Source organism: Rissa tridactyla, chromosome 4, assembly GCF_028500815.1.
Source record: "Rissa tridactyla isolate bRisTri1 chromosome 4, bRisTri1.patW.cur.20221130, whole genome shotgun sequence".
In the NCBI taxonomy this organism is placed as follows: Eukaryota; Metazoa; Chordata; class Aves; order Charadriiformes; family Laridae; genus Rissa; species Rissa tridactyla.
Genome location: NC_071469.1, coordinates 81,419,431 through 81,440,974, shown reverse-complemented (window position 1 = coordinate 81,440,974; position 21,544 = coordinate 81,419,431). Strand labels below are relative to the sequence as shown.

Below are 21,544 nucleotides of genomic sequence, written 5' to 3'. Positions count from 1 at the left end.
AGCTTTGAAAAATAGTAATCCTGTCTTTCAACAAAAATATTATAGGAAGCTATGAATTTGGTAGATCTGAATAGGATGTTGGTACATGTTTTACTAAGGTAATATAATGGCACACTATTATTAGATCACATTAATCATTACTGTGCCAAAGGCACTGACAGCACCACTGAAAAGGATTGAAAGGGCTGGTAATGGATATAAATTACCCATTGTGTGATAAAAGGATTTTTACTAAGAAGGTAAGAATAAAACAGCAAATTTCTAATATAACTGTTGTGTAAAAACCAAAATAAAAGTAATCCAGCCAGTAATATCCACAAAATCAGAAAGTAAGCACTTTTGAAACAAGATAAAGTCACAATAAAAACTGTATACAATGTAAAATTAATTTTGCGGTGCATAATATTACTATCAATTTAAATAGTTTACACGATGACCTCTAAGGGGTATGGTCAAGAGAAAGGTAAGCTTTGTTAATTAGAATCGAGTATGAGCTTCTGCTTATCTATTTTAAGTTTGTGGGTTTGGATTTTTTTCTGAGGTTTGGGTTTTGTTTTGGTTTTTTTTTTAAACCTATAATGGCTTCATGACACCCCCCTGAAATTCAAGACATATTCTGAGGTTTCTGTTTTCTGCATTAACATCGCAACAAACAGCACATCTCTCAGATGGTTTTATTTGGATTCCAAATGCTATTACAAAATGAACCACGTCTTTGCTGAGCTATTTAACCATTTGATTGAAACCATTTGTATCACGAATTGTCCAGTTTTGTGCTCCTCCTTTACTCCGGCAAGTATTTCCTGATATTAGTAAGTGATTAGTAAGATCAGTAAAGTGAATTGGTCAAACTACATCCTTATTTACAGCATTAAAAAATCCACATTTCTTCTTTGAAGTTGATGGAATTATTCTAGAATCAAGTCACTGTAATTCTTTTCTAGTCAATTGTCTAGAATAAAATCCAGTAGCTCACATTCAATTAGCGAGTTTTAAAAATTGTGAGCCATATTCTTAAATGATATAAATTCATAAGTACAGACATCAATCCTGAAAACACTTACGTCTATGCTTAACTTTACTCACGTGAGTAATTCCATTAGCATCAGTAATTCAATACCTGCTTATGCATTTGCAGTACTGAAGCTTTAATACGCCTGAATATCCTCTCACTTACATCAGCTATAAATCAGCACATTTCCTCTGAATCACACAGTTTCTACTGATTCAGAAGATATAAAAATGAGTGGACAACCCAGTATAACAATTATAATAAAGAAATAACATAAGAATTTGATTTGGGAGCAGAAGCTATCAGAAATTTTGATTTAAGAATCAATTAATGCACGTAGAATGTGGAATTAATTATCGGTTATTTCCTAGGAAGCTAGACTTTTATTTCAAACTGAGGGCCAAATAACCCAATTCTGATTTCACACCGATTTCCACACCAATCTGATTTCTCAGACTTTACAGGAGCTTTTCTTCTCCCGCACTGGAATAGCTCAGAGGAAAATCACATATACAATGTAGTACACCCCTCCACTCACTGATTTTCATGGGTGGTGTTCTCATGCTAATATACAACAGAATATGGTTCTTAATAATATGCATGAGATGTTCTACTGAACTTATGGAAAAAAAAAACAACAAAAGTGATAAAATGAATTTAATCATGAGTGTCATGGATTTTTTTTAAAATCAGCAGTCTGTTGATAAAGTAATAAATGATGATTCATCTCTACCACAATTATTACATATCAACTGCGTAAGATGAATGCTCGTGATTTTACCAAGCAGATTTTTTTCTTGAAAAATCTATTTGTAGCTCACTACGCCCTGAAAGAATTACAATGAAAAGTTTCGCTAAAGACATGAACTTAATATTTTTGAAGATGTAAAAAAAAAAAACACAAGAAGAGATTTTTAAATCTAATTTAGGTACCTCATTTTTATGTAATTTTTCTGATGTGGAAAAAGCAAACCTAAAAACTCAGACCCATAAGCAGAAGAAAATGTTATGAGAACAATATAAGTAAGTATTCTTACCAGTTACTCTTAAACCAACGAATCTGTTCCCTGGCTGAGGAAATTCTTAAAAGACACGGGATAGGTACTGAAGGTCGCAACTGTAAAAACAAAACCTGTGAGAATTTTAATATGTCAAAACTCAGAGTTTGAATCAGACATTTACGTTAAAATATTACAATGCCACCTCAAGCAGACAATCTACAGAGCAGCAGAGAGTACTGAGAATTAGAATAGTAATGGGATTAACACCTTTTATTTTTTAAGCCTTCATAATGTATGTGTTTGGTGGTCATTTCATTTTGGGAACTGAAAAGTTCCTTCAGTTCTGGATTGTTTTGAGAGGGAAAACCTCTCCGCAAGATAATGCTGAGGAACAGAATGAAATTCTTCTGATCCTTTCCCCTAGACAGTGCACCAAGAGAGGACAAAACAGGATAAAACAAAAGTTGCATAGCATACTCCAGAAACCCAGTTATTCTCTTTGACATTGATATTCTAATCTTTCAAACCGAGTAAAAAGAGAACAGCTACTAATTGTATTTTTACTTTTTTTTAATTCCATTTTATAACAGAAATAAGTCCTTTGTAGATGATCTCATCTAATAAACCCTACTTAAAAGAGATAAGAGCTAGCAGTAAAAGCCAAGCCAGAACACTTCCAAGATATTTGTCAGTAGTGAATTTAGGGCCATTACATTAGTAAGCAAAATAGAAACAAAAACAAAGGGCGTTCTTAGAGCAAAATAAAGTTCACTCGACTGAAGCTATAATCTGAAGAATTTATGACTGAGAATTCTAACTATGTTTATTCCTATGCGTGTCTAACAAATGAAATTAAAGGTCACTTCCAAATAATACATTTTGTACATCTACATCAACCAAACTATTTCATACAGCAGGCTCTGGCTCTGAAACCCCTGTTCAAGCACACAGCCTTAGGGCTTCACCTTACCAACACTGATTTCCCAGAGATCCACTGACTTCTCCGCAGAGCCCCAGTGGTGGGCTGTGGTAGTCAGTGTGTACAGAACTGCATCTTTCATTTCTGTGGGAAATAATTAAGAGCTTGGCCATTTTATTGCATTTGGTTTAAATCATTCAGCACCGACAGGACCACACTGCTGGGCAATGCCATTTGTTGACTTGAAGGATAAACAACAATTCTGAGGACTCCTATTGATGATGAAAGCAATATTAAATAATTCTGCAAATTAGGAGTTCACTACTAAGCAGCACAGCCCTCTGCTAGTGCAATACAACACTTTACATGTACCCTCTAAGATCTCTCCAGACTCCGCCTTGTCCCAATTACATCCAATGCAAAATGCTACTGCGGAACATCCCACTTTGTCCGTGCCACCTCCTCTTCTCACTCCTTTGGTTCCTCCACCACACCAAACGCAGGCTAATTTTCATTTCGATGGTCTACCATAACGTTTCCCAATTCCCACTCCTTCCCCCCTTGCTTGCAGATTGAACCAGTCTTTATCACGCGCTTCGAAATATTTTCCAAGTGATAATTCTGCCATACAGCTTCTCTGACATAGGAGAATTACCCCAGTAAAAGCTTCAAACCCCTCCTTTATAACTCACATTTCCACAGTTAACTGCCAACAATTGAGCAGTAGACATCTGGTTTGCCATCACCACTGTTTCTCTCGCGTAGGAACACATTTCTTTTTTGCACTCTCCTCATGCCTAGTTTTCTTTTACATGCCAATTGTCTCTGGTTTTATACTTGAATTACAAGGCCCAAAAGGCAAAGCCTATCTTCTTGTTAAATATTTTACAGTATTGAGCTTAATGGGTGGTGAGCAAGCACAAGCCAATCTCATACCCCATTTTCCATGGGTAGACCTGGCTACATGAGAGGCAAACCACCGGGCAGTCAAGCCAAGCACCTACCATGTCGGCTGGACAGAATGAAAACCTTTCGTAAATGGTTAAAAAAACCAAACCACTCTGCATCAGACTGGGTCTGCCAAATAGGAAATCATACCTAGACAGGATTCAGGTCCCATTTATAGAGGGACGTACCATTTTAGAATTCAAATAAGTGAATTTTGGTTACAATATTTGGACGTGCAGGAAAAGCAAATTCCTGGACCGCTACATATAAACATAGGTCCCATCCAACATTTTCAGTTGCACGGTGTCTAAAAACAGTGACAGCTTGTTTGTCTAGAATTTCTGCAGTTGTTGATGTCTTAAAACCTCAAGATACACCTTTATAATGTTTACTCGCAGCTCATTCAATGCAAGAAAGCCAAGAAATAGAAACAAAGATGATAATAAGCTGTTAGGTTTCGAAAAGATGTTATCTCGCTAAACAGGTTCTTAGTACTCCTACGCCAACATCGTAGTCTACATTTTTGCTATGCTATTACAAGGCTACTTGTGTTTAAAAAAAAATTCAGATTTTACATACACGCTCATGACTTGCAAAATTCTAGGAATGATTCTCAAGGGGCTTTCACTAAGATGCTTTATAAATTCTGATGACAGACAGAACACAGTAAGGCTTCATCTCTTAAAGTCCTGTACTGATTTGTTTGGAGGCTTCGTGTCATTGATCAGCATGTCAATGTCTCTTGCAATCTGCTTTCCAGTTCATGACTGTGAGTGAACCCCTCAGGTTTAAAACCTTAAATGATTTAAGGTCTGTGATACATAACCTTACGAACAAATTGGGAAAATCTGTAGCTTTACACATTAAACTGTAGCAGAAATGATTTAAAGCCTTATAAAAAGGTATTTTACTTACCTGTGCTAATATTATTCTAACACATCTGACACTGACTATGTAAAGCAGATAGTTTAAAGGTACAGGCAGCAAGCTGCGCGGAAACAAGATAGTTCCACTTCGGTCAAATCGGGCCAGTTTACCAGTGTCTAATACACTTGCTGGCATAAAAAAATTGCATCGTGAACCCCTACAGACCAATTTATCATGGCAAAGCCTCCCCAGCTAACACTCCCGTGCAGCTGCACTCGGGTCAGCAAGTGAGCGTCTTCCCCCAGCACAGCCCTCTCCCCCTGAAGAAGAAACCCCAAAGGCCTTCAGGATGGCAAAATAAAAGTACTATCGAGAAATAACTGGGGTAAGAAGGACACCATTTTTGTCCATTCTTAAACATGCTTCTGTAGCTCATTCCTTGAAATGAATTACAGACATTAAAGGGAGAAAGCAATCTCTCGTCCCATTGATGAGTGGGCACCAGAAGGATTTCTGCAGGTTACGGACAGAAACCTAATACGCAGCAAGGGAAGACAGATGCTTGAGCATGGACTTGTTCTGAACGATGGGACTCTCCCTCAAATCCTGAGGCTGCAAAGGCTTCATCACGAGGCTCTTAGCACCACATCCCATTCCTGTTAAACTCAATGATGAAAGCTCTGCTCATCTCAAGGGGACAAGACTTGGGCCCTCCGTAAACAGCGTACCCTTTCTGATGGAATGAGGTGTCACGTTTAAATAATTATTCCCTATCAGCTGCTTTTTGAGGGCGTCTTGAAAGGCCGTGGCATAGCTGCTCTCACCCTAGGCACATCAGAGCTGCAGGGACAGAGATACGCGGGCAGGGAAAGAGGCTCAATGACAGGACGAAGCCAGGCCAGCAGCCGTGTGGGACACCCTTCATGGGGCTCCATGTGAACGCAGCATATATTGTAAATGCAGGGTAAGACCGACAGTGCCTTAAGGGTCCATTTAGTGTCACTGGGAGTTACATGCATAAATGAAGAGAGAGAAACAGTCCTTAAAGCAAGATGTTGGAATAAATCTCAGTATTTTTCCACTGTCCTGAAAAACTAAGAGCTGATACCACTCTTCTCAGGCTGGGCCATGGTTTCCAGCCGTGCCACCGCAGCCAAGTCCCAGCCAAACACTGGTCCTCCCTCATAGCCCCAGCACCAGACCTTGCTCCCTGTGCGCCCTGCCCAGGCACTCGGAGATCTTCAACACGTAAAACTGTCTGCCTATAAATACAAGGTATTTAAAAATTCAAATCTCACCACGACAGGATTTGCCCACGTCTCCTGGCAAATCTGCAGTGTTTGATCTAACATCCTTTCAGGGAAGCTCCTTTACATCACTGAGATCACGCGACAAACTACCGCTCTCATTTTCCCTCCTGGTATAAGTAAGCAAAAGACAGCAAAGGGAACAGGACAGGAATGCGCATCATTTTAACTTCTGGGGAGCCAAGGGGTTTGCAAAAATATTTTATCAAAGAGACACAACTCTTTTCAGCTCCTTAGGTTTTTCTATACATGATTGTGTGTCAAACATCCCACTTTGCATTTATTTTGTGCAGCTTCTACCTGGCTGTGTTCTTTGGCACTACTACCACCATTAACCTGCTTCTGGTTAGGAATAGCTACCAGTTGCAAAATCAATCACTTCAGCATGGTGCTGCTCGCTCCTGCCTTTCATGCTCAGGCCCGATCCAAAGCCCTAGAAGTCAGGAGATATCATTTGACTTGGTGGTGGCTGGATCAGGCCCCGCTGCAGACCAGGAGTTCAGCGTGACTGCTAACGACATCTGTACTGCTGGTGGTGAGCATGGTTTAACTGTGACTTGGCACTTGCCACTGTGGATTTGGAAGGGGTAGGATCCAGCCTGAGGGGCCACATTGTGCCCTGGGAACATGCAGGCACACTTCCCCTGGTGTCAGCAGGAAACCCACGTGGGTGGGGTTGCACCATCCTCCAGTAATCACACATTGGGGGAAAACCTTTCCCACTGCTAAAGTGGGGTCCCTGGGGGCAGAGGAGGAGGAGGGGGGTAGGAGCATCCCAGAGCAGCAGCCCCAGGGAACAGCAGCTGCTGCCTTCCTGCCCCACTGCTGCAGGGCAAGTGGGGGGCTCCGGTAGTTGCTGCACATCCCAGCCCCCAAGGACAGCCTCTGCCGGCTGGGGTGCCCCCGGGCCTGGCACACAGCTGCCCTGGATGACACCCCCCGGGCCAGCTCGCACCCATGGGCTACCCTGGGTGGCAGTGAGGTGCCTGCAGAGCAGCACCCACAGCCTGCATCCCTGCCCTGCGCCCCAGGGAGCTGTGCTGGGGTTGTGCTCTACACACGCGCACCGAGCGCTGGCTTTTCTCCATCCAGTCTTCTTCCCTTGGAGAGATTTGTTTAAAAAAAGTAAAAAGCTAAGCCAGACAGCTGCCCACTGAGTTCCAATGCAGGTGTTTAAAAAGGGCCAACTTACTTCCCACCTATATGAAAAATAACTTTGCTCGGAGGGAAATTGGATACCCGCACTCTCTTCCTACTGGTGTTCTGGATGCATGGGATGAAGAGACATTTGTGGCAATCTGATTGAGCGAGTTGTAAGAAAACATTATGAATTTAAAGTAGTAGAAAAAAGGTTTCCATCACCTCCGTGCCTATACCATGACACATGCATCTTAATATATTACATAATAAAAAAGCCATGATGTTCTCAACCAATCAAATTACGCTACTGTCTCTTTAATAAACAAATCCATGTGCACATTAACAGTGTTGAAAATTCAATTTAAACTCTTTGTCTGTTGCTGCTTACTCTAAAGATGGTCTTTCTTAAACAACAGAGCACCAAGGAGTCGTTAGGGCTCTCTCTTCATTACTTCAAAAAACCAATCATTAGACACCAGAGTATATACGTAATTAGAAAATCACTTCCTTTGCAATCCAAGCTAAGTAGTTTACATACTGTAATTACAGGGACAAAATCAATTTTTAATCATTTCACTGATTGGGCTCATCAGCTCTGTGGGAACATTGTAACCTGCTTGTTGTGCAAAAGCAACATCTGGGCTAAAACAATTACCCTTTGTTTGCTACAATATTCCTTAAATCTTTTTGCTTGCATAAAAAAATGAAAACACGAAGACAAGATATTTCGATGTCTTTTTGTCCTTGATCAACATATATCCTAAAGTACTACTTGCAATGAGAGTTTAATGTTCCTCAGAATTTACAGTTAAACAGTACACTTCCAAGGAATGTATTTTTTCAGGGAGATAAAAGTATCTGATTGTTTTAAAGAACCATTCAGCTGGCTAATTGTTCCATAGCTAACACATGGTATTCAAACAACCCACACATTACAAAAGCTCATCTGGATAATAATGGGCAACTATTATTGCAATGGTTTACACTTTTCTAATACAAATGAATGGATTTTATCAAAATTTGAAAAAAAAAAAAAACTAAGAAGCTGGGTATGTGTGAAAAATAGATGGTATGAATTGGCAAGGCAAGGCTAAGCATTTTGTTCTCTTAATAGGAAATGACCTCATTTACACTGGAGTAATAATTAGTACTGCTTCACTGACAGTTAAGAAAAAAAGTTTCACAGTATAATAAGGCAGCATCTCCTTTGTTAAGATCTACATTGATTATTAACCCTTGCCAAGAAAACCCAAATTTAACTCTGCATTACGTGTGCTAATCTCTATGGCAAGAAGTAAAATGGAGCGGGGTGGGAGAAAGAGAGCACCAGCTAAAACTAAGGCAGGATCCTAGCCCGCGCCCACCAAAGTCAGCAGCTGCTGCGTGGCTGGTATAGAGCGAATGGGATAGGATGTCAAGGCTTGTTAAGTGAGGATATTGATGTCTGAAATATTTTCTACTTGGTGAATATTTAATAATAACTGTTAGAGACTATATTTGCTTTCGCCTGGATCGTGAAGAGAGCGTGCATCAGGTGTGTGGTCAGGCTTGTTCTGGGCTTCAGATTTGGCCATTCCGAGAGCCAGATCCTGCCGCCTGCTGTGGACCCACAGGGATGCCCCGAGAGCGGAAGAATCACCTAGAAATTACCTACATTCTCACCACTGCTTCTCCCCGCTAGAGTTGCCGGCACAGGGAGACTCGGCACAGAGGAGACGGAGCAGGTTCAGCCTGCTGGGGCAGCTGACCGGTAGCAAAGCGGTGTGTGCCAACAGTGCCTGCATTACCCCCACACTCCAATGGCCTGCCGTCTAGTGACTGCCCTTCCTTCGCACCCGCTCCGCCCAGTGCCCAGCGCTCGGCTCTGTCCGGGCCCGGTGAGGCACCTGGGGACAAGGGCTCCTCTGCCGGACGGGGTCTTAGTTCTGCGGGAAGCTGCTGTGCCGGCAAACAGAGTAGGTGGGAGTCCTGCAGCTACCCAGAGATCAGGCACGCTGCAGACAATGGCAGCCTGAGCTCCTCACGCATCCCTGTCAAAGGAACCCTGTTTCTGAATAATTTACGCAACATTTAGGTGAAAATATTTTGTATTTTATTCAGTAGATGCATTTTTTTTTATAATGAGGCCCTCATTAAAACCAGTATGTGTGTCATATTGTCAGGCAAATATATGTTAAAATGTCACTTTGAATATGAAATAATACATTTTAGGGGCTTGACTCATTAAAGAAAAACATAAGCGAAAGAAAAAATTTCTCTGGGTAAGCCTGAAAGAGAGCTGGGCAGGAAACATTTTCCTGTCCTGCAAAAGTTTTTGAGATTGCTTCCCCCCTCCCCGGCTCTGCCTTTCAGAAAAGTCATGATTTTATGAGGGCTCCCATGAAACTAAAAGGTGAACAAACAAGCAGGATACACTCTGTCATTCGCCTTTTCTCTCCCCTCGCACCCACCACTGCCACAGGGCAGCCGGGAGCACAGCAAAGCCAAGGTCCCCAGCCTGGCAGGTCTCACACCTCACGTCTCACCCGAGTGCACCCACCCACAGCCCTCAGTATCAGCCACTCTCCCTCGTCTTGGAGCTACTCCACTTGAGTAACATAATTCAGTATTCACTCCCCAGAAGAACCTGGCTCTGTGCAAAGCCACACCTGAAAGGCAGGTCAGGGCTTCAGACTTGACCTGAGCAACAGCCCCGTAGATAACACAGGTCTATCCCCCTTTCCCCATTTGATGCCAAATTCAATCCCATTCCATCCATTCCTGAATAAAAGTAGTCAAAATTGGCATGTTCCAATTCAACAGCATTTTGTCAGAGAGCTGCCAGTCAGGAACCACCACAATCTAAATTTACTATGGTTTAAGCAGACAAAACTCCTCTGAAGTGATGTACATCTACACGCAGAGGTTGTAAATTCAGACCAAAGATGACACAGGAACAACCAGTAAAAAGCTACAATATAAACACAACCACAAGAAGCAAAAGTACGCCCATCACAGATACACAATAAAAATTGGCATATCAACACTGACGAAGGCCACAATTATTTCCTTCCGCTGTCCAGATGTTACAAAGGAATAGGACAGCTGTGTTGGGGCAGCAGTGCCAGCAGAAGGACAGTGCAGGAGGCCCACCTGGCCTGTCCTTCATCCCTCCCCTTACTCCTGCCCTGATGTGCAGGACAAGCCCTTCGGTCAAGTCTGAGAAGGGCTACTGGGAGCAGCACCCTCCCAAAACCAGCTCCCCAAATGCCCTCAAGGCAATATGGTGCCGTTCCTGATAAAAGCGTTATTTCAAGAGGACTGGCATCTGACACCTACTTACAATAGACGGTGAAACAGGTGAAATGCAACCTTTTTGCTAACATCCACATAAAGACTTAGGGTAGGGCAAGAATACAAGAGCCATCCAGCCTCGACACCAAATATTCAGTGACGCAAATATTCAGCCACCTAATAGAAAACAGTGAAAAATGTGAAAACCCCTAAAATAAACAACCGTAGACTCTTCTAGAGTCTTCCTAAAACCTGCAGGACTATTTCTGGGCATACACCTCTGGGCTTGTATGACTTGTATGTGCAATTAATAGCAAAAGTTAGAGGGTTTGCAGGACCAAGCCCCCTGTCTACTAATTGCTGAAAAGATTTAAATTTTGTCTTCACTTGTGCGCATTTAGAGATTGGTGTTACCTGCAGAATTTTGGTACATAAGGGGAAAATGAAAATCTCCAATTCTGACCCTGAGGCGTCTCAGAAGCACCTCGGTTGGGAATAGGTATGTGCCAAATGACAAAAGGCAGTTTTATGGTGTATCTAGTTCCACAGGATTGCCTCGAATTATAACCATAATTGAAGTTGGTAGCAATAAAAAAAAACCAAAACAAATAAAAAAAGTCCAGGACGCAATAATATGATATTGTAGGTGTTAGGGGTGTCCTATTGGAGCCTAATTGTCATCAGGAACAACTCTCTACTGATACACAACTCAACTCTACTTCTGCTGAAACAATCACCAATTCACAGTTTTAAAGAGAAGAAAATATAAAATACTTATGAAATGATAGCTTGGGAAATGCATTTTTCATTCCTAACTATCTTGTTAGTGCATCAAATTACAAAACACCATCTGAGGCAGTTTTCACCACATCACATAAGAGGACATTTCATAAGTGATACTGCTCTCATCACAGTCTAGTAGAGAAAGAAAGAGGGAGTTTGTTTATAGATTCTTTCTTGTTTGTTTTACATTTTCTATGTAGGAAAAAAATCCAATAACCCACAAAAAGATGTAGGTCAAATGTTCTCATCTCAAATCCTCCTTGATAAGTAGCGATTTAAGAAGTCTATATAAAAAATGTGTTATTCCCTTTCAGCTCATAGGAAAAAATGTTTCAGAAATAGCACATAAAAAAATATTCAATGTCACTAAAACTGGAATAGAAAATGTTTTATAGATTAACAAACATTGTAATGAATTTGCACAACCTTAACTGACTGTATACATAGCATAATGAAATGGTCTACATCCTTTCAAAGAAAAATTAGGTATTCCAGCACATAGCTTTAGAAAAGCATTGTTCGGAAAAACCTGCATTTTTTCCCAGCTACCATGTAATTTGTGAGATGCATTTTTAAATGATCTGCAACTGCAGCAGGCTTCATCAGTCAGATGATACAGATAGATAATTCACCAAACTGTCACATGATCTTCCATCAGTCTAAAAGATGTGAATATATTGCCACAAGCTTTGGGAATAATGGGTGCACCTGTTTACAGTGTCACCTCTGTTTGCTAATTGTCTCCTTGAGCTACATTTTACTTCTAATGCATTTATTTTTGACAGGCAGTGTCTATTTAGAAATCACATTACTTCAAGTGCAATTGTTCTTTTGTCTATCAAGTAAATGAAGTGTTGTTATACAGATTTCAGGTTCTGATTAGTGAAGTATCAGCACACCACAAAGGTCAATCAGTTATTTACCTGAAGTAATAGAAGTATGACAGGCCTCCTGGATATCCTCTAGATCATGGTATAGCTCGTATTAGTATTAATATTTTATATTTCAAATATATATACACACCTTTATCTGCACGTATACACTACATAAATGTATTAAATCTTCTAAAACATACAGTACTGTACATACACAGAACATAAAACAAAAAGCACTCGAGTGGAAAATGTCAATGTCAATGCAGACCCAACTCTTCTATCCCAGTATTTTAAGTTAAGCCAAGATACTGGTGAAAACCAAGGCGCCGGTCCCACAAATATTTTGCAATGGTTTATGCGCATAAGCTGTCACACCAACAAAACTAATGTTTTAAAAACACGCTTTTTTCCTTGCGCTTCCTGCTTTTTATAGAACAGCGAAGCAAAATTTAGTTAAGGTTACTTGCATTAGCTTCAACTAATAAGATGCCACAAGAAATTAAGATGAGCCACTTGAGGTCTAAGAAGGACCACAGGGTATTTTTATTCACACCCATACCCTCATGTCTGAAATGTTACCAACGTTCAGTTAAATAATATGTCTCAATAGGTACAAAACCGTGCCTTTATATATATAGTAACGCATTCAAGTAGAACTATACTATCAAACAGGAAATTTTGAAAACCTAAATCAGCACATTGATCACACAGCCACTTCACTGCATATATATTGATCCTATAAAAAAAAAAGGGGGGGGGGGGCATTTTAACTGTTTATTACCAAGGTGGAAAATAGTACTACTGTAGTGGCAGCAGCGGTTTGCCAAAACCTCCTTTTTCCTCGTGTACCTCGGTCCAAGTCCCACATCGCATGCTCAGCTCTGCCGTGCAAGGACAAGGTAGAAAAGAAGCAAACAAGACCAATAGTAGTTTCCCAAAACAAAGACAATGTCCAAAGCTAACACCTACCCATCCTCATGGAGGTCTAGGTATAGACTGGTCTCAGTACACACACAGCAACCTCCTGGGGCTTACCAGGGACTTCCAGCCACCACTGCTGTTTTACCAGTTTGCCAAAAGAAATAGAGACAAAAAGCCACGCTTGCCTTAAGTCACATTCTAAATTGGCTCCCAGGAGCATTCCCCTACCTTGTTCACTAAAGCACGGTGTATGTTTTCTCAGTGTTTAGCATATGCTATGTAACCTGAGCAGGACTTGTATTGTTCCAGTAGTTGTTTTTCTAAAGTATGTTCCCATCAGGACCATAATTACATGCAAAATAGTATAGAGTCATTCATAAAGTCATTTAAAATTTTCCCTAACACTTTCTGGCAAGATTAGGGCACATCGTGAAACAGAGTATGGAAGAAATCACAATCTTGGCCACAGATACAAACCGATGATAAAAGTTCAAATTACTCCAGATTAGTTTATGTATTCCAAGACCCAGAATGCTACAGGGGAATCTCCCCTGATATATTTTGAAGAGCAGTGGTTTTTTTCAAGTATTTCTGCAAGTTTAAGCACAATTTAGATAGAGTTGATCATTCATGAGCACCTTATATACCTGTATTTATGACTAGAGCTCCTGGAAACTTGAGTCTGAAGTTCTCAAAGCATATTTCTCCTGCAGCTTCTGACATACGCTTAGCGGCAGCAGGATTGAGTCTGATGCTTGTAAAAGAGGCAATGGACATGAAATTGCAGTTTGCTCACAAGCGCAACGCGTCTCTTTGGGAACACGTGTCTCCTACCATAGCCTGACGTTGCAGAAAAGAGATAATTTACACAGAATGTGTCTAAATTTATTTAGTAAATTTACACCTACCCCAAGAATTACTGTTTTCTTTTACACAACAGCAAGCAATCTTTAGACTATTACTTTGCATACAGAGAAGTGGATACTCTAGCAATAAAGCTGCTTGCCTAAGACTAAATCCCGCCAAGCACTTCTTTTGCACACAAACAGTCTCCTTGAAATCAATGAGATTTCTTGAATGAGCTCTTCACACAAGTAAAAGGATCAGGTCCTTAAACAGCAGAAAGTACAGACGACCATGTTAACATAAAGCATCAAACAGGAGGAGGTCTCAGCAATGGAGTGAAGTATAGTCACCTACTACACATGGTTAATGAGATGTGACAGGCCAAATTCAGATCAAATGTAAACAGGGGCACTTTCCTGCCTGGAACAAAACCTGTTAAAGAGGTCTAAGCTTTGCTTTATGTGTAGTATCAGGTAGTAGCAATGCAATTAACTACCATCCAATGAATTACCAAAGCTTACCAGCGTAACAATCATGAAAATAGCACCACAAACACCCTAGAGACACAGGAAAAAAATTGTCCATTATGTCCCAACACCCACGGCTGGACCACAGGTCCAAGCCCTGGAGTTTGCAAAGCCCCTGGAGACCAAAGGAGAGGTTCGGTGTGACGCCATCAAAAGGGATCCAGGACATACGCGTGCCAGAGAGCTTTCCAAAAACACTGAGGTGCTGTTTTCCCAAACACCCTGGGTTCCCCTCCCTTGTAACACAGTCCACCTGCATGCCTCCCGGGCACTCTGAGCACAGTCGCTGCAACATGGGCGCCAGGCACTGCATCTCCTCCCTTCTCCCCCCTGCAAACATCTCACACCACTGCTGAAGAGCTAGCCAGCCTTTGACCCTATTGTACTTAAACTTCGGGACCTCTATACAATCGACAATGAAAATATTTAATTCTGTTTCAGTCACTGCATTTCTCTTCTATTTTAATATATATTTCAATAGTGGAGGGGAGGGGGGGTGAGGACACAGTTCTTTCCAAGCAGAACTAATCCTCCTTTGAGGATGGGCGAGCCCCACACAGCTCTCAAATCCAAATGGCAAGAAGCTCTGGTTAGCTGGGGAGGCTGAGCATCTCGGCAGGTTGTAAAACAAGGATAAACAACAAATTATAACTTAGTGGCAACTTCCGTTTTCCCCCTGCAGCCCGGGATGTGCGAGACTGGCCACTGAGCGCGTGGGTAAGCGCGGGGAGCGCATATGCGCCAGCAGAGTTTATAGTGAAGGAGGGGAGCACGTGGGTGGTAGCATTTTAAAAAGCAGCTGTGTGTATGTTTTTCCCGGTTAGACTGTGAAATCACAAATGGTAGAATCAGCACTGTAAGCTTTAAACCACACTAACCCACTTGGCTGCATTTTATTGTTAACTTTCTGTCTACATTTTCCCTTATTTTTATAAAAAACACAGAACGACTCCTCTGCCCCAACTAGCTTCTTTTATTAATAAAAGGATAAAATTACACTAAATATCTCTAATGTAGTGATGAAACGGTGAAGAATGAGAAAGTATGATAAAACAGGACATTTGCGGCCACAGCCTTTGGATCATTTATACCGTTACATATATTTTCTCTAAATAATCAGGAATGTATTGGTATTTTGAAATTATGTATCTCTAATAACACAAAAGTACTTAAGAACAGAAATAGACAGTAATGGAAAATGCAGTCAACTGTTGACAACATATAGAATTTCAGAAAATAATTTACAGAGAACAGCATAGCAGATGAGTCAAAATTTTCTCAAAAATATTTCTTGCCTCCGATAGTCCAATGTAATTCATTTTCTATCTCTGTTCATTAATCATTGTTAAAATTAGTGATCCATTTCTTCCACTCTGCCATCTGCACTCAGCTTCGTAACAAACATGACACCTTCCTGCATAATAAAACCTGACAACTACGAGGATGCATTTCCAAATAGCTTTCTGCATATTTGCACCTCTATAACTGATTCCGTTGTCAGACAAAAGTGGATTATTTAACCAGAGTTCTTTCTTTATCAATTCAGTACACAGATGTGTGCTTGTGAGGGAGTGCGTGCGTGTGTGTGTATGTGTGTGTATAAAATGATCAAGTAAAAAAATCACTTAATTTGAAATAAAAACAAGATATACCAGTTATCTTTGAATTTCCACAGTAGGTAAAATTGATCATATATATATGTATGTTAGTTTTAATCTTCTACTGCGAAGCTTAAGGATGTAACATTTGGATTGGCTTCATCTTGTAAAGTTTGCATACACAAGAATTATCCTGACACTCCAATTTCCTCCAAAAGAAAAAAAAAAAATCATATCCAGCTCGGTTTTGTTTCCCAGCCTTTGATCACTGACAATTTCAAATAAATATTTTTAAGATAAGATGAAATATCCAAGCAATGAGAAGATACAAAAAAAGTGCACAGATAAATAATTAAAATTCAGGATGTCATTTCCATCCTGTTCAGGCTAGCCTCTAATCTCCTGGAGGCAGACAGGGGACCGGAGAACAGGGTTCGGTTCTTGGTCTCTTTCCATTCCATCAACAGACTTGGAAAGCCATGGCAGCAGGGCATCTGAGTGGTCCCTTCATAAATGCTAATTACACTTAGATCCCACTGATTAACAGAAGCTGCAGTTCTCAGCACACTGAAAATCAGGCTAATGGTGGGAGCGTTAGGCCATACACATGCAAGTCAACAGGAACCTGTCCACCGACCGTGAGGAATCTGGTGCCCTGTTCACAGCTCTCCGTTTGATGAGAACTGCCCAGCCAACTGGTGAGGGGCAGAGCTGATCAGCCATGAAAGCGTCCATCCACTTCTGCTCAAAAACTGCTAGACAGTGGGGAGGCAGTACTAAGGAACATGAAAGTGTACACCAGAGTCCTCTGGAGCCTAAAACTAGTTGCCGAGACCTTTAAAATACTTTCAGTCAGGCCCAAAAAATATACTAATCTTTAATTGGAATTGGAAAAGAGCAATCTTTTTCAATAGAGAAGATTATCATTCCATAGTAGGCTCAAATAATTGTGCCTACAGCAAGTTCTGCCGGTGCCCTGTAGCAGTAGGCAGAATGACAAATACAGAGTCCAAGATGGGAACCGTTACTTTTTCAGTCAGTTTCCTCCATTTTAAGTTTTGAGCTGTGGCCACCACAGTAACCCATACTCACATACGTAAATGTTTACCTCCAAGCCAGGTGAGCCCATGGCCACCAAGCAGCCCTCTAGGCACAGACACAGCTGCTCCACAAGCTGCTGCACACACACCTCTGATGGCTGCCACCTCCGAGGACAGATAAGCTCTTGGGAAGAGCTCCAAGGGCTGACAGCACAAACTGGTAGACACTGCTGCGTTCAAGAGACCATGCACACTTCCCAGCTCTGCCAGCTGACCTACTCACTAAACTTGGACAAGCCGCCCCAATTCCAAATGTTCCCATTTTCCCATTTTTAATGGAGATGCTGACACTTGCCTCCTTTGTGACCCGTTGACAAAAAAAAAAAAGCTTTCAGTAGTATCACAGACTACAATGCGTATAAGGAAACTGTATCAGTACAATTTGGTTAACAAACACATCTTCTCTCAGCGTCCCAGTTTTCATCTGAGCATTACCACTAGTAGCATTCCTCTTTCTGATAAATTTGTGACAGAAGCTGTCAGTGGAGAAAAGAGCTTCCATTGCTAACATCTTAAAAAGCTTATATAGACATAAACTACGGAATATATACGGTACTGCTTCTTTTTGAATAGCGAAAATATAAGGGGAAACTTGAGTACAAGGCCAGCAGGTCAAATACGATTGAAGCAACATCTCCAACGTACACCGTGAGAAGCAGCAGAACATTTTAAGAACAAAGGACCAATTCTGCCTTCAGTTGTATACCTGCCACTTCCACATGCACAGCAGGCCAGAATGAGACCCAAAATCTCTGCAAGAATTATTTCAGAAAGTTAAATAAGTTTTGTATTGAAGAAAGTTAAAGAAAAATTAAATCAATCTATTTTTTGATACAACACCGTCTAATACAACAGCAAACATATGTCACTCTTTGGAAGAAAATCTGCATTTGACATGGAAGTGTCTGTTCAAAAATTAAACCAGATGTGATATAGAACAGCTGAAATCTAAAGTTTGGAAAAAACCAAGATGTAGATGAGATATAGCAACTGACTTCTGCTAGATACCGCAAGGGTAAGAGAGCCCTCTTTTTAAAGTGTTCAGACTGGAACCTTTCTAAGTACACACACTTTAACCTGTTTGTATTATCTTTTTTAAATGTATTTTATTTTGGGGTCTAGGGCCTATTGTTGTGGGGGTTTTTGGTTTTTTTTTTAATTTCCTCTTAATTGCCAATTTGGAAATAGACTGTCTAGCCAATTTATGAATTTTCTGTATCTTCTTGTATAGCTCTCGGTAAGCGTTTAAGAACAACTACCAACTATTTTTTTTATTCTTCACTTCGAAGGAAAAAAAAAAAAATCAAACAGGCATTGTCTCTATAGCTGCCTCTTTTGCCTTTTAGTTTCCTTTTTTCTTCACATGTCTGCATACTGACACATTCAATTTCAGGTTATCAGCACATCTGAATTACAGAATACTGATGGGGATAGAGGGCAGGCCTCTCTGGACTGATTAGCATCATTTAAGAAAGCATTCACTTGCTTGCTTCATTGGCTGCAGGGATTCCATGATGGGTGGCCTTTTAGCATTAGAAGTCAATATGGAGCAATCTCATTTGAATTAAATATGGACAAAAGAAAAGATTTGATTGTGGTTATTCATAGCTAACCTTTTAATTTCACAAAGCTCTGAAATTTGGGGGTTTGTAAGCCATAAAACTTAAATATACTTAGTTTTTCATTTCTTTTCAACTCGCTTCTTTTCTCCTCCTCCAGTTTTTATGTACTTTTTAATTTACGCAAAACTTAAACCAGAAGCTTATTTCAAAAGAAATGTCTGGATGAATATTCAGGAAAACCTTTTAACCTAGTTAAACCTACACTGACTATAAAAGGAGGAATGCCTGATTCTAATCCATAAATGTATGTAAATCCACACTGAAAAACATATTTGTCCCTATCAGACTCATACTTGTTTCCGAATGGACCATAAATGCAGCCAAGTATTTCATTAACACAAATAATTATGTATGGCTAGTCATATTACGACCTTTGTTAACAGGAGCCTAAGCCCGTGGAAAGGTTGCAACGATCTAACATACAGCAACAAAATCTGATCATAAGGAAACAAATTTCTATTCTCGCATTAAAGTAAAATTATTATATGAACCAAAACATAGGATAGGAATGACACGTTCTCACTAACTAATAAAAATCACAGAAATGTATAAGATCAGGCTACAGAAATAGTTGGGAGAAAATACGTAAAGCTTTAGTTTTGCACGAGATTAAAAGAAGTTAAATGCAAAATTTGACTTCCAAGTAGATGAAAGCACTAAAAGTGTGGCCAACCTCTCTGAATACCTGATCCCTCTGCACTTGAAGACAGTGGGAGTTTTGCCATTAACTTCAATGGAAGTAAAATCAGACATTGAGAAATGAAGTGGAAATGGCTTTTGCTGAGCTGGGCTGACTGCCATGATACGGGATAAGCTCAGCCTATGAGGAGCACAGGATAAATATCACACTACTTTTAGCACATGACTTGTCCCTTTGCTACCTATCCCAACAGACTAGGCTTAAATTTGAAATATATAGTTAACTCCAGTCCAGACAATTTCATAGATAGCCTGATGAAGGAGAAAAGTATTAAAAGTCCCTCAGTGGGTGTCTCATAGAAAAAGATTCCAGCAAATCATTCCTGCATTGCAGACATCATTGAAACTGAAATAAAGATCTGTTCAAAGCATTTTCATGGATCACGTTAAAGATTAAATCAGCCCCATAAAAAGAAGCAGCAAAACACTACCTGCATTTACACCTTTTAGTTGTTTTACGGAAGTTAAGTCTGGAACCATCCAAAGTATGCATAGAATTACTCCTGTATTCCTCAAGATTTTAGCTCATTCCTGCTGTTGTAATACAGAGAGCACCTAGATGAAAGAGAATGGAAGGTAGGGAGTATATTTCCTGAGGAAGCATATGCATTCAACTTTTTCAAACTGTATGATCTCACTGTAGCATTCAATAATTTTAAAACTCAGCTTTTCCAAGTTTCCCTCCTGTCCCTAATTTACTAATTTCAAAAAAATTTTTATTTTAGTTTTTTTTCAAGCCAATATACCAGACCTCTGCACCCTCACGCAGCATTACATGAACAGCATCCTTAGCATGCATTTTGTCCATTTTTAAATGGAATAAGTCTAAATAAAGAAACAAAAGCGCTTGGGAGTACTTTCACTGCAGCATAAGCATTCTAAAAAGGCCCTTCACAAATGTTTCCAATATGCTTTATACTGCAACCCAATGTGCAACTTCTAAACTACACCACCACAAGTAAGAAATTAGAAATGTTGAGGGCTATTGAACACTGAATTTTCACAGTGCATCTGCACAAAGTTATTTAGCACAGATGTTTCTGTAATTGTGATCCACTGGAAAAACTCAAAGTGTTCAATGGCCCTCACACTTCCACCTGCAGAGCAGTACTGGTCTACTACAACTATGCTGAGCTGTAACGTATAAAAAGCAGCAGCAGAGGCTGGATCAGGCTTTGCAAGATTTTTCACGAATAGCGTTATTCTGCTTTGTTTGTGAAGGGGTGACAGGATTTGGGGTTTTTTCTTTTCGTTTACAAAAAGACCCACATATTAAAAAGGGGTGAAATAGATTTTACATGCCTGGCTTTGAACCTGGGAATCTCCCACCGTGCAACTAATTGCATTGCCAACAAGACACAGGAGTACACCCACAAGCAGCATAAAATGTAACTGTGAGGGGTGTGATGGTAAGTCTTTATAAATAATACATTCCTCTCAAGGTGCACTTGTGTCTATGTTGTTAACGTAGGAATTTTTTCATTAGTAGCTGTAAAGATATCTGGGCAGGTGAACATCAATATGCCTCTAAAGACAATAAAAATGAGGAAGCAACAAGAGGACCGGACTCGCTTCTTAAGCAGAATGGTTAGGTATATTCAGTTCGAGCAATGGCAAAAGGAAGTGAAGATCATTACAGTGACCCTAACTCTCCTATGCATTCACATGGCCTCAGAAATTCCCAGGAAAGCATCCCTCTATCCTGGCTTTCAGCAAAAAACCATGTCTCAGAGACTGCAGAGACAGGCAGTATCATCCTGCCCGCAGGAACGGCTGAGCAGAGAGCAGGCAGCACAAACCTGTTTAAAGAGCACTGAATAAGGACCAATGGCTTCTTTGTCATCCTACTGTCAGTGTACAAGGAAGCAGGTGGACCATTCACTTAACCTCCCGTGCGAACTCCCAAAAAAGGATTATAGAGAATTTTTTAGCTGAGAAAACAAAAGGGAATTGATTAAAGAAAAGATTATAAGCAAGATAAGGATAAGACAACTTTGATATAAGAAACATCATCCAATATTGTTGTCAGCATATATCAGACTGTAGAAGTACATAAGCATTTAGTGATAGGTTTCTGGTTTTGCAAAACACAAATCCATAACGTGG

General features: G+C 40.4%; 1 protein-coding gene across 8 annotated transcripts in view; it reads right to left on the bottom strand.

The window, feature by feature from the left end:
• Positions 1-21,544, bottom strand: part of ZNF536 (zinc finger protein 536) — a 349,578-nt gene that overhangs the window by 291,735 nt on the left and 36,299 nt on the right. For 4 of the 8 annotated variants that reach the window (XM_054201277.1, XM_054201279.1, XM_054201285.1 and 1 more), the window contains exon 1: positions 2,050-2,146. The exons of 3 other annotated variants lie outside the window; for them this stretch is intronic. The gene's annotated coding sequence lies outside the window, so the exon portion shown is untranslated. Of the gene's footprint in view, positions 1-2,049; positions 2,147-19,869; positions 19,995-21,544 lie in introns of those variants that run through there. One more of the 8 variants, XM_054201278.1, reaches the window with a different exon arrangement.